Below are 14,442 nucleotides of genomic sequence, written 5' to 3' on the forward strand. Positions count from 1 at the left end.
TTCACATTAACTTTACTCAGACGGAGAGCCTTAAATGTGGGCTTTGCCTAAAAACAGTCTCAGGTGGCCATAGAAATTTCAACTTAAATCATGTTTTTTGTAACTAGAAAAAATATTGTGGGATTTTATTGAGTGGTTTCCTGCTTGCAGTAATTTTAAGGTAGGGGCAGGTTAGACAGCAACTTCTCCCAGCCTCTTCCAACCCAACTAGAACAGTTCTCCTACGTCAACCAATTTTGTACAGAGTCAATATTTGGCTCTGAAAGCCAGTGTCTCACACTTTGTAGTTGTATCATAAAAGCAGCCATAAATACTATGCAAACAAGTTGGTGAGCTCTATGCCAATAAAATCTTGTCTTCAAAACAGATGAATAGCTAGGATGGTATATAGCAGATTTTTTGGCACCTGAATATTCAAATTCGAGTTAACACTTTTCATGTTAACACATCCTAGGAAATGTTATCCCTACTAAATTTTGAGAATCTAGTACACTCATAGTTAGGATCCATAATCGGAGTTTTAAACAGGAAAGGAATCTTTGTCCACACCCAAAATATTGCCTGGAGTTTCCCCAACATTCCTCAGATTCCAAAGCTTCCCAGTACAAGAATGTCCCTGCAATCAACACAAGACAAGGGTGAGTTTGACATTGTTTTTTTTTTTTTTTTTTTAAACTCTTATTTTCAGTCACTCATGCTTACTGATTTAAAGTCCAATGGTTGATACATTAGCTAAAGAGTATTCTTGAGCTCTGTTTTCATAATTCTTTACACAATTTCGCACCCTCATCTTTTCTCCTGAAATTTTCCCGGTATATGAAGATGTGACAATTTCTCACGGTTGACCTCAATATATATTTTCTGATAGTCCTCTGTACCTTGTAGAGATAGTAACTGGAAAACTCAAATCAAAAAAGCCTGAATAAGAACAGGACAGGATTAAGGCTGTGTTACAAAACACAGCTAAACTAATAAAATTTGCCTAGGATTTCAACTGCTGAGTAAGTAATGAACGTAATTTTTCTAGCTACAAGACATTTTAAAGACCTCTGAGGAAAATACTCTTACTTGACAAATGAGAAGAGTTTAAAAACTAAAGGGTCATGTTACCCCTTAACACAATGCTGTCTCCAAGAGTCCTGCTGATTACATGTGAAATAAAACTTAGACTCAAATGATGCGGCAAAAAATATATTTAAGAAGGGCTGTGGTATACAAGATCCATCTCGCCCTATTGAGAGTATTAGCAACCTCATACACTGGAAGCTTAGTTCACTTTCCCTCCATACAGGATCCTCAGGGATCTCATTTCCTCTGCACATGGCACTAATATTTTCATGACACATTTTAAAGTAAATGTACTGTGGATACACCACAACCATCCGTAACCACCACAAGTACTCAAAGCTACTTTCTAATTGAACAAAAGTTAGTATTTGAAGTAAATTAAATCCTTATGGGAAAAGCAGAATGGCATTCTCTTAACTGGTAGGGGCAGTCCTCAAACCCCTCCTCAGCTTTGCATAGCTTCTGCCAAGCCTCATGGAATTTCACAATGTCCTCAGTTTTGGTGGTCTGCTCCAGATCAATGGAGTCTATGTACTCTAAAACATCCAAAAGATTCAAAGAACATTTAAGAAAAGTAGATACTCAAAAATACTCAAGGCATCTAACACTATAACCCAACTATTCAATGACTACTTATTATGCAAACACTCACTTAGGATAGAAAAGCACAATCTCTGTCTTGGGATTGATCCAAATAAACAGGCATGCACAATATAGCCCAATAAAGGCTATAATGGGCAAAGAGAATGTTGTGGAAATAAATAGGAGCTGCATTTAATCTAGACATCAGTATAACAGGAAAGACGGGAAGGAGCACCATCAAGAAAGGTCTCTAGGGAGGTGATGTCCAAGAACTTAGACCTTGAGGATGAGCATGTGTGTACATTGAGAGGCTGGCAGGAAGATGTGTGGGAGAGCCAGGGATGAGGGAAGGCAAAGGAACAGCTTATATGAAGCCTCACAGGGAAGACACAGAGGGATGGCCACTTTGGGGCCCTCAAAATCGTCTCTACCCATGGAGAGGAGAAGTTTACACTTGAAGTCATTGGAAAGAAAGTTTTAAGAAACAGAGAAAATACAGAGGAATTTTAGAAGGATCACTGCGTGCAATGTGGAGAATGGAGGGAAGAGAGAAAATCACCTGGAAGCTAAGCTAGGTAATCACAGAAGCAAAGTAGTCTAAAAGGAGTATGAAAAGGCCATGATTCAAAATTGTACTTCATAGAAGTTAATATCAATGAGTTCTATTAAATAAAAAAAATCATGTATTAGATGTAAAATCAAAAGCAAGTAGTAGTGAATTCCATTAACTGAGTCAATTCCTATGTACATATAAGCTTTATAGAACTATAATATTGATATTTTAGGGGATGATCACTATCTGAATATATCTAACAATACAAAATTTTAGAGTGTTTATAAAATTTGGGTCATAAATTATCCATTGTTGTTTTCTTTTCCCTACAAGGGAAATGAGTATCTTGGAGTAGTGGGAGGAACAAGAAGCAAAATATTCCCTACAAAACCCAAAATAAAAAAGTGATTAGGAAAAGAGGTGATTAAAAAAAGAGAAGAAGAAAAGAAAATGTCACATACGTCCAAAACTTGTGTCTAAGTAGAATTTAAAATGTCTTGGACAAATATATATATCTTTATGTTATTATATAAAAGCTTACCGTTAAATCAAGATAATAAGGCTTACTTAAACAGTGGTATACCCATAGGAAGGATCATTAAATATAGCATATAGCACGGAGAAACACATGTATACACAGATAGACATGCACACAAGACATACCTCCAGAGATATGCACCAAACTGGGAAAAATATGTACAACAGAGAAGTGGGGCTTCAGGGACAGGGCATCTTCTGTTTTCTCCGTTTTATATGCTGCTTTGTTTAAATCTTCTGTAGTAAGCACATACTATTTCTATATGTAAGAAAGACAAAAAGCTTAATCTATATATAACTCCGCCCCTACTATTCCAAATACTGATTTAAAAAAAAATAATCATAGTTTTCCACATATCACACCTCCAAGTTAGAAAGAGAAATATAGCATTCTAAAAAACTGGATTCAGTTATGAAACCAGAAAAAAATCACAGGAAAAAACCTGGAAAAACACAAACATATGGAAGCTAAATGATGTGATACTACAAATAATGGGTCAATGAAGCAATCAACAAAGAAATCTAGTATGTGGAGACAAATGAAAATGAAAACATAACAGTTCAAAAACTGGCATACAGGGAAAGTGATTCTAAACGGGAAATAAAAAGTGATATAAGACAACCTCAAAAAAAGAAAAACACAACAAAAACTCAAACAGTGTTATCTCATACTTAAGGGAATCAGGACGAAAGAACAAACAAAGCTCATAGTGAGCAAAAGGAAGGAAATGATAAAGATCAGGGTGGAAATAAATGGCATAGAGGAAGGAAGGAAGGAAGGAAGGAAGGAAGGAAGGAAGGAAGGAAGGAAGGGGAAGGAAGGGGAGGGAGGGAGGAAGGAAGGAGAAAAGGTGGGTGGAAGAGAGAAAGAAATCATCAACCAATGAAACCAAGAGTTGCTTCTTCAAAAAGGTAAATGAAATTGGATAAACCCTTAGCCAGACTCATGAAAAAAAAAAAAAAAAGACTCACGTAAAATCAGAAATGATAGAAAAGAAATAACAACCAAGATCACAGATATACAAAGGATTGTAAGAGAATACTATGAAAAAATTATATGCCAACAAACTGGAAAACTTAGAAAAAATAGGTAAGTTCTATAACCATACACTCTTCCAACAATGAGTTCAGAAGGAACAGAAAATCTAGACAGATTACTAGTCAAGAGTTTGAATTGGTAATCAAAATTTCCCAACAAATAAAGGTTCAAAGGTGAATTCTACCAAACACCTAAGAAGAATTAATTACTTATCTCCTCAAACTATTCCAAAAAATAGAAAAGGAAGGAAAGCTTTCAAATGCATCCCACAAGACCAGCATTACCTCATAACAAAACCAGACAAAGACACCACAGGAAAAGAAAACTACAAGTCAATAATTCTGATGAATAACAGATGCAAAAATCATCAACAAAATATTAGCAAACTGCACATTAAAAAATATCATTGACCACTGTCAGGTGAGATTTATTCTAGGAATACAAGAGTGGTTCCATATTACCAAATCAATCATGATACATCATGACAACAAAATGAAGGATAAAAACTATACTATTATTTCAATAGATGTAGAAAAAACATTTGACAAAATCAACATCAATTCATGATAAAAACATTCCACATTGTAGGTTTGAAGGGAACATACTTCAACATAATAAAAATCATATAGGAAAAAGCCACAGCTAATATTATTCTCAAATGATTGAAAAAAATGGAAAAGTTTTCAATTTTCCCCCTAAGCTCAGGAAAACCATAAGAATTCCACTCTCACCACTTTTATTTAACAGAGTACTGGAAGTGCTAGCCTCAGCAATCAGACAAGGAAAAAAAAAAACAAAAACTGGAGGCATCCCTATTGTAAATAAAAAGTTAAACTGTCCCCATTTGCAGAAAACATAATACTATACATAAAAAACCCTAAGTATTCCACCAAAAAAACCCCCCACTGGAAGTAGTAAGTAAATTCAGTAAAGTTGTAGGATACAAAGTTAATACCCAGATATAGGTAACATTTCCACCCCAAATACTCCCAAATCAATCTTGATATATCATGACAACAAAATGAAAGATAAAACTATACTATTATTTCAATAGATGTAGAAAAAACATTTGACAAAATCAACATCAATTCACAATAAAAACATTCCACATTGTGGAATCATCCCAAAAATGATTAACAGAAAGAGAAATTAAGAAAACAACTCTGTTTAAAGTTTCTACAAAAAGAACAAAATACCTGGGAATAAACTTAACCAAGATATTCCACTTGGTCATACAGTTTATATGGTCAAATTGTACTACGACAAAGGACCCAAAAATATACAGCAGCGAAAAAGATGATCTCTTCAACAAATGGTGTTGGGAAACTGGGACAGAAACATACAAAAGAATGAAACTGGACCACTTTTTTTTTTCTTTTTCTTTTCTTTTTTTTTTTTTTTTTTACACCAGACACAAAAATAAACTCAAAATGGATTCAGGACCTAATTGTGAGACCTGAAACCGTAAAAATCCCAGAATACAGTATGGGCTGTAATTTCTCTGATATTGGCCAGAGCGACATTTTTCTAGAGTTGTCTACTAAAGAAATGGAAACAAGAGCAAAATTAAACTGTTGGGACTTTATCAAAATAAAAACTTCAACAAAGAGAAAGGAACTATCTGCAAAACAAAAAGGCAATCTACAGAATGCGAGAAGATATTTTCAAGCAATATTTCTAATACTGGCTAATAGCCAAAATATATAAAAAAAACTTATACAGTTAAACACCAAAAAAAAAAAAAAAAAACCCACAACAAAATAAAACAAACAAAAAAACCAATCCAGTTCACAAATGGGAAGACGGATCTGAATAGGCATTTTTCCAAAGGAGATATACAAATGGCCAAAGACAAATGAGAAGATGATCAACCTCACTCAGCAACAGGGAAATGCAAACCAAAAGCACAATGAGATATCACCTGACACATGTCAGAATGGCTATAATCAAAAAGACAAGAAATAGCAAGTAGTGAGTGAGAAATAACAAGTGGTGAGAAAGTGGAGAAAAAGGAATCATCATGTATGATTAGTGAGAACGTGAATTGGTGCAACCACTGTGGAAAACAGTATGGAAGATCCTCAAAAAATTAAACATAGAAATACCATGTAATCTAGTAATTGCACTACTGGATATATCTCCAAAGAAAACCAAAACAATAATTCAAAAAGATACACGCATCATTATATTTATTGCAGCATTATTTACAATAGTCAAGATATGAAAGCAACCCAAGTGTCCACCAATAGACAAATGGATAAAGATGTGGTTTATTCACAAAATGGAATATTACTCCATAAAAATAGGCTGAGATCATGCCACTTGGGACAACAGGAACGTAATAGAGAGAATTATGCTAAGTGAAATAAGTCAGACTGAGAAAGATATATATCATATGATTTCACTTATATGTAGACTCTAAAATAAAATGAATAAAGAGGAAGCAGAGTGAGACCAATAGGTAAGAGAACAAGCTGGTGGTCGGTTGGCAGAGGGGAGGTGAATTGGGAGATGGGCAAAATGGGTAGAGGGGAATGAAAGGTACAGGCTTTCAGTTATGGAATGAATAAGTCATGGGGATGAAAGGTACGGCACAATGAATATAGTCAGCGGTATTGTAATAGCATTGTATCATGACAAATGGTAGCTACACTTGTGGTGAGCATATTATAATGTATGGACTTGAGTCACTATACACCTGATACCAATGTAAGATGTGTCAACTATGCTCAAAAAATTGATAAAATAAATTAAAAATATGGATTCAATTCCAAAGCTAAAGGTAAAAAACAAAAGGTCTATTATTTTCTTCTTGGTCAAATATAATGTTCTTAATTGATCATGATATACACATTTACATGGATATGTAAAGCCTTATTTCAAAAATCATGTTGTGACCTAAATCTGCCTCTGTGAAAAACAAGATATTAGGATGAATGAATTAAATAAGATGACCAGGTAGGGCTTACCATTATATTCAACTTGAGGTTGATGGCTAATGGTGAGTGTTCCAAAGCATTGAACATGGAAGCATATCCTTCTCTGAGCTTGGTATATTCACCAACCAGGACTATGGAACACATTTTTTGTAAACTTTCATATCTGAAAAGGAAGATAAGCTTAAAGGTTATACACATCAACAAAACAACAGAAATATAATGACAACTACCGTTGTTAATCCAGGGCACTTTTAAAAATTTTAGCAGCAGAGAAGTGTCAAAATTGATGTCCTTGACTCATCCACACTCATAGAGCACTAAGAACTAAAATGTGTGTGCAAACAGATTTCAAACCATAAGAAACACCAACCTTGGCTTATAGATGCAGGCAAAGCTCTAAGGCTAAAGAGACTGTACCAGAGAAAAAGTTATAACCATTTATAAAAAGTTGTGCCAACTCATTAACATGAGCTGTTTTTAAATTAGTTGTTAAAGCAAAACAGTACAAGAAAATGAATTCTGAGTGTTGACGGGAAACATTTCAATATTTGTATGGTGACATTATATAAGAAAATGCATTCATTATACATTATACATTATAAATGGTTACAGCCCCAGCTGGCCCACAAAGACAAGTTATTCATGGCATGCCCAAAGAATGGCCCAGAGGCAACTACTTAAAATATTACAAGACATTTATATCATTATTTTTGGAGAAAATTCTACATAAAATGGTCAATCATATTTTACCATTAAGTGCAGAATGTTTATTGTTGCTTTACTTAGGAAGTCTGTTCAATCAGCCTGAAAATTGTCCGGTCTGAGAGTAAGTATGTGGAAAGAATTGTTTTCAGGCTAACGATGCGTTAGAGTCTGGAAGCAAACCCTTCCCCAACACCCTAGAACAAAAAGGTTGCCATGAGCAGGAAGATTCTTCTTTCATACCAACATCTGCAAAGTGTGCCAGAGAAACATGGTTACAAACAGACTGGTGGGAGAAAAATGCGTAAGAAGCTAAGAAATCAAAACTGACAGTAAAAGTGACTTTCTACAAAGGTGACTGAAGTACCTCAGAGAAGGCTGCTAAGCCTTCACTTTGCTACTGAATTGTATGTATGTTGCTCTGGAGATTGCATGGCCCATCTCTACATAAACGGCATCAGTGATAAAAGTATATCTTTGAACTTGTGACTTCTGCAACAGTGAGAGACTACATTTCTGCTCTTTTAAAACCATCTGATTTATGATCATTTGATACAGAAGCAATAGGAAAGTAATAAGAAGACCAAACACTGGCTCTTAAAAGCACATAATATGATAATAAACAAAAATAAAGTAAAAGTGGCATAGAGTATAATTTAGAGCTATTTCTAATAAATGGAATCAAAATATTAAGAAAATTCTTACAAAGTGATCCCTTAAAAATTCTGGAGGGCAGGAAATACTAATTATATAAGCATTCATAAAATACCTAAGTTTAGAACGTGCACTTTACTCCTGATTGTAGTTGCCCGAGACATTGTAAAATACTTTTTTTAATCATTTTTTTAAATTTATTTTCAGCATAACAGTATTCATTGTTTTTGTACCACACCCAGTGCTCCATGCAGTCCGTACCCTCTCTAATACTCACCGCCTGATTCCCCCAACCTCCCACCCCCCCACCTCTTCAAACCCTTCAGATTGTTTTTCAGAGTCCATAGTCTCTCATGGTTCACCTCCCCTTCCAATTTCCCCCAACTGCCTTCTCCTAACTCAATACTTTTAAATGTATAAGTAAAAGGGCAAGCAAACTTCAATCTACGAGCATTAGTGATTTTGTCACCACAAAATCATTTTAACTATTGATTGCAATATTAGTAATCAAACCTTAATGACCAATGAGAGGTTAAGGCCATATGCAATCTCTCCCTTAACTGCCACGACATAGGGTACTGGTATCCTCTGTTATACACGGATGAAAGAACAAACATCTAAGGTTAGTAATCCACCCACTTATGCATAGTAAAGAGAAGCTGAGGTCTGAGTCCACATTGGCTAAGACAGTATTTGTAACTACTTCACCTTCAGTCTCTCTCAAATCCACACAAAACTCCAGCAGCCAGGACTTTCTGGAATCACATTTTTCTATATTTAGTAAAAGAAAACCGGTGAGGAGGATTTTATTTCTATATGAATTCAAATTAGAGAAAGCTTGCTTACATCATTATGATTGTCTTAGAGATAAAACCCATCAGGGGTTTTAATGATGCTGAATATTTACTAACTGCAGGATGGCACTTTAATGGCATACCCAAAATCTCCCATTCAAAATGATTTTCTTGGGAAATGTTAGGTAAGTATTAAAAACAAGGAAAACAAAAACCTGTGAAAATAAACTTTTAAACTATTATAAAACTAAAAATAAACCAACAAATAAATCAAAGCCCTTCTGAAATTGAAATTCCTTAAGTTTACTTTGATGTAAGTAAAGAAAATCCATGGGTGCAGGAATCTTCAAAGAATATAGCAGAACTGCAGAACAATGTGTTAAAGCCTCAAATAAATCCAGACTAAAACATATACATACCGAAAGAGAAATGAGGCAAAGGTACACTTTAAGTATGTCTTAATCTTACTTCCAACCAAACCGAAATTCAAGAAGTACCAAAGATTGCATCATTAACATTTACACATACCTGTCAGCCATATTTCTCCACTTGAAAAGCAAACCATTTGCAGAATCATTAATAGGAAGATCCAGTCTTTCAGCAGACGTACTCTTTGTGTGGAAGAAGCATTATGGATATGGATGACCTGATTAATGATAATAAATAGGATATATAAATGTAATGAGTCAAACAGTCATACCTCAGCTCAAATGAAACAACACAAGACAAAGCAGAAACACAAAAGAAGGCAGACTGACAATATACTTATACTGATATATAGGGATCTAGGAAATTCAATGGTATGCCGATTCACACAAAGTTAGTATGACCTAATTGAAAAACTGTGAATTTATTATTCTACATCTGACTGTAGGAGCTTTATATGTCAATATCCAAGACATATGGCCAAAGGCACCATCTTTAAGTCTAGGTTAAAACAGCAGAGTTGAATTTTGCCTTCTAAATGTGAATATGTGGTTTGTTTATTCATTCATTTATTGTTGCTGCCACTGTAGTTGCTTTTTTCTGCAAACATATATTGGCCACCATTAAGTTAATTACACTTTAGAGAAGAAAGGCTCCTTTAAATATCAGGTAGTGTGGCTGCTTTCTGCCACTTCTGTGTTCAATCTTCCCAAATCCATGGTTACCCAACCAAGACTACTAAGCTTGTGTGCACATATCCAAGACTATTTTGCATCACTTGTGATAGCTAACAAAACATCTATTGCCAAATTCCAGTTGATGAAGACTTTTTCTCTTTTCTTTAATACTTTTTTAGTTTCCCTCTTACATTTACTTTGTAAATGTTTTTAACTAATTTTTTTTTTTTTTTGCGTATGTGCGAGGTAACTGTATATCTTCATTCCTTTGTATGTGAATATCCAGTTGTTTAAACCCTATATGTTAAAGAGACTTTTGCTTCCTCACTGGTTCTTGTTAACACTCTCCTTAGAAATCAGTGACCAGGGGCACCTGGATGGCTCAGTTGCTTAAGCCTACAACTCTTGATTTCAGCTAGGGTCATGATCTCAGAGTAGTGGGATCAAGCCCCACATCTGGCTCTGTATTCAGCCAGGAGTCTGGTTGAGAGTATCTCCCTCTGCTCCTCCTACCCACCAAGCTCTCACTCTTTCGCTCTCTCTTAAATAAATAAATAAATAAATAAATAAATAAATAAATAAATAAATAAAATCCTGAAAAAAAAAAAAAAGTCAGTGACCATATGTATATAAATTTATTTCAGGAATTTCAATACTAACTCACCTCTATGTCTCTCTTTCTAGTACCACACTGATCATTGCAGTTTTGTATTGGGATTTGAAGTTGTGAAGTAAGGGTCCACCAACTTTCTCTCTCATTAAATATTGCTTTGATTATTTGTAGTCCTTTGCATTTACATATGAATTTTAAGAACAGCTTTCCATTGCTGCGGGGGAAAAGCCATTGAGATTCTGATAGACATTTCACTGATTTGGGAGACCATGCCAGGAAGTAGTACCTTCTTTACCAAATTGTTCTCCAATCTATGGAATAGTACAGGATGTCTTTTCACTTATTTATGTTTTCTTTAATGGCTTTTAGAAATGTTTCGTTTTCAATGTACAAGTCTTACACCTCCATAATTAACTTTATTCTCAAATATTTTATTTTTGATATGTGTAAATAGAATTGTTTCTTAATTTCCTCCCTGTCTACAAATACAACTGATTTTTTTTTAAAGATTTATTTATTTACTACTTTGGGAGGGGGGGATGAAGGTGATGGAGGGAGAGAGTCCCAAGCAGACTCCCTGCTGAAGGTGGAGCCTGACACAGAACTCAATCCTAGACCCTTAGCCAAAATCAACAGTGTGATGCTCAACTGCCCCTTGAAATAAAACTGATTTTTGTGTGTTGATCTTGCTTGTATCCTGCAACTTGTCTGGATTAATTTATTAGTTGTAGTATATTTTTTAGATTATTTAGGATATTCTATTTATAGGTAATGACAACTATGAATACAGATAGATTTCTTCCATGTGAATACCCTTTATAATGTAGAGACAGTTCTCTTTTATTCTGGGTTTGTTCAGTGGTTTATTTATTTCCTTATTATGAAAGGACCTTGCATTTTATCAAATGCTTTTTCTGTATGAATTAAGATGACTATGCTTTTTTTTTCTTTTCCATTATCCTTTATGTGGTACGTTAGATTGATTTTTTTTTTCAACTTTTTATTTAAGTTCCACTTCGTTAACATAGAGGGTAATATTAGTTTCAGGTGTACAATAGACTGGTTCATCACTTCCATATAACACCCAGAGCTCAGCACAAATGCCTTTCTTAATACCCATCACACATGTAACCCATCCCCTTCCCACCTCCTCTCCATGAACCCACAGTTTGTTTTCTATAATCAAGTCTGTTTTCTGGTTTGTCTCTCTCTTATTCACCTCTTTGATTGTTGTTTTGTTTCTTAAATTCCATGACGCGTAAGATACTATAATATTTATATTTCTCTGAATGACTTATTTTGCTTAGTATCATATCCTCTAGCTCCATCCACATCATTGCAAATGTCAAGATTTCATTATTTTTGATGGCTGAGTACTATATACACTGTACATACATACCACATTTTCTTAATCCATTCATCTGTCGGTGGCTATCTGGGCTCTTTCCATAGTTTGGCTATTATGGACATTGCTGCTATAAACATTGGGGTGCAAGTGTCCCTTGTCTTGTTTCTGATCTAGAGGAAGGTGGGAAAACCATTATATTAGCTTTGTTTTTGTTTTTTGCTTTGTTGTTTTTTTATTTTTGTTTTTGTTTTGAAGTATGTTCCCTTTAACTCTACTTTACTGAGGATTTTTATCATAAACAGATGTTGTACTTTGTCAAATGCTTTTTCTGGATCTGCTGACGGGATCACGTGGTTCTGTTCTTTCCTTTCATTAATGTGGTATATCATGTGGGATTGTTTTGCAAATACTGAACCATCCTTGCAGCCCAGAAATAAATTCCACTTGATCATGGTGAACGATTCTTTTAATGTGAGGTTGAGTTCAGTTTGCTAGTATTTTGTTAAGAAATTTTGCATCCATTTTCATCAGGAATATTGACCCAGAGTTCACTTTTTTATGGGCTCTTTATCTGCTGTTGGAATCAGCGTAATAATGCTGGCCTCACAGAACGAGTTTGGGAGTTTTTGACTCTCTATTTTTTGGAATAAGTTAAGAAGAATGGTTATTACTCTTCTTTAAATGAGGGTGATTGGTATTAAGGAGGGCATATGTGATGAGCACTGGGTGTTATATGTAACTAATGAATCATTGAACACTACATCAAACTCTAATGACGTATGACACAGAGGCTAATGAATATAAAAAAAAAAAAAAAAAAAAAGAAAGAAAGAAAACGAAAAAGAAAGAAAAAAAGAAATGCTTGGTAGAATTCCCCTCTGAAGTCATCTGGCCCTGGACTCGTTTATTGGAAGAATTTTGATTACAGATTCAATTTCTTTGCCAGTTGTAGATCTGTTCAGGTTTTCTATTTCTTTCTGTTTCAGTTCTAATCTATTTCCCTTCCTCTACTAGCTTTAGGTCTCATTTGTTCTTTTTCTATTTCCTGTAGATGTAAGGTTAGGTTATTTATTTGAATTTTTCTTGTTCTCTAGGAAGAACTGCATTGTTATATATTTCCCTCTTAGTACCACTTGTGCTGTATCTGAAAGGTTTTAGACTTTTGTGTTTTTATTTTCATTTGTCTCCCTATATATATTTTTTTCAATTTCTTCTTTGATTTCCTGTCAGACCCATTCATTCTTTGGTAGCATGTTATTTGACCTCCATATATTTGTGGTCTTTCCAAACTTTTTCTTGTGGTTGCCTTCAAGTTTCATAGTGTTCTCGTCTGAAAATATGTGTGGTCTCAATCTTTTTGTACTTGTTAAGACCTGATTTGTGACCCAGTATGTGGTCTATTCCAGAGAATGACCCATGTGCACTTGAAAAGAATTTGTTTTAGGATGGAATTCCACTTTTTCAGGATGGAATGTTCTGAATATATCTGTTAAGTGCATCTGGTCCAGTGTGTCATTCAAAATCATTGATTGGTTCCTTGTTGATTTTCTATTTAAATGATCTGTCCTTTGATGTAAGTGGGATGTTAAAGTTCATTACTATAATATTATTATTAATGATTTCCTTTATGTTTGTTATTAATTGATTTTGTATATTTGGGTGCTCCCAAGTTGGGGGCATAAATAAGGATTTCTGCTCTCAACAGTTTAATTCATAGCACCAAATCGTACTAGCCACAGCAATTAGGCAACATAAATAAATAAAAGGCACCTAAATTTCTAGGGAAAAGATGAAACTCTCACTAATTGCAAATGACATGATATTATGTATTGAAAACCTGAAAGACTGCACCAAAAAACTACAGGAATTGGTAACTGAATTCAGAAAACTTATAGGGAAAGACTGATTTATAGAAATCTGTTGCATTTCCCCACAACAAGAATGAAGTAGCAAAGAAGAAGCTAAGAAAACAATCCCATTAACAATTGTTCCAAAAACAATAATATACAACTGAAGAGGTGAAATAACTGCTCTGAAAACAATAAAACACTGACAAAAGAAATTGAAGATGACAGAAGAAATGGAAAAGACACCCCATGCTCATGGACTGGAAGAACAAATATGGTTAACATGTATATACTACTGAAAACAGTCTACACATTTAATGCAATTCCTACCAAAATACCAATAGCATTTTTCATAGAAATAGGACAATAATCCTAATATTTGTATGGAACCATAAAAGACCCTGAGTAGTGAAAGTAAACATGAAAGAGGAAAACAGATTGAGGTAAAACAATTCCAGATTTCAAGTTTTATTACATAACAGGAGTAACAAAGATAAAATAGTACTGGGTTAAGAATAGTCACATAAATCAATGGAATAGAATGGAAACCCCAGAAACAAACCCACATTTATATGGCGAATTAATCTTCAATAAAGGAGGAATGAATATGTAGTAAGAAAAGAACAGTCTTTTCAACAAATGACATTGGGAAAACTGGACAAC

Source organism: Enhydra lutris, unplaced genomic scaffold, assembly GCF_002288905.1.
Source record: "Enhydra lutris kenyoni isolate GAN:26980312 unplaced genomic scaffold, ASM228890v2 scaffoldscaffold108, whole genome shotgun sequence".
NCBI lineage: Eukaryota > Metazoa > Chordata > Mammalia > Carnivora > Mustelidae > Enhydra > Enhydra lutris.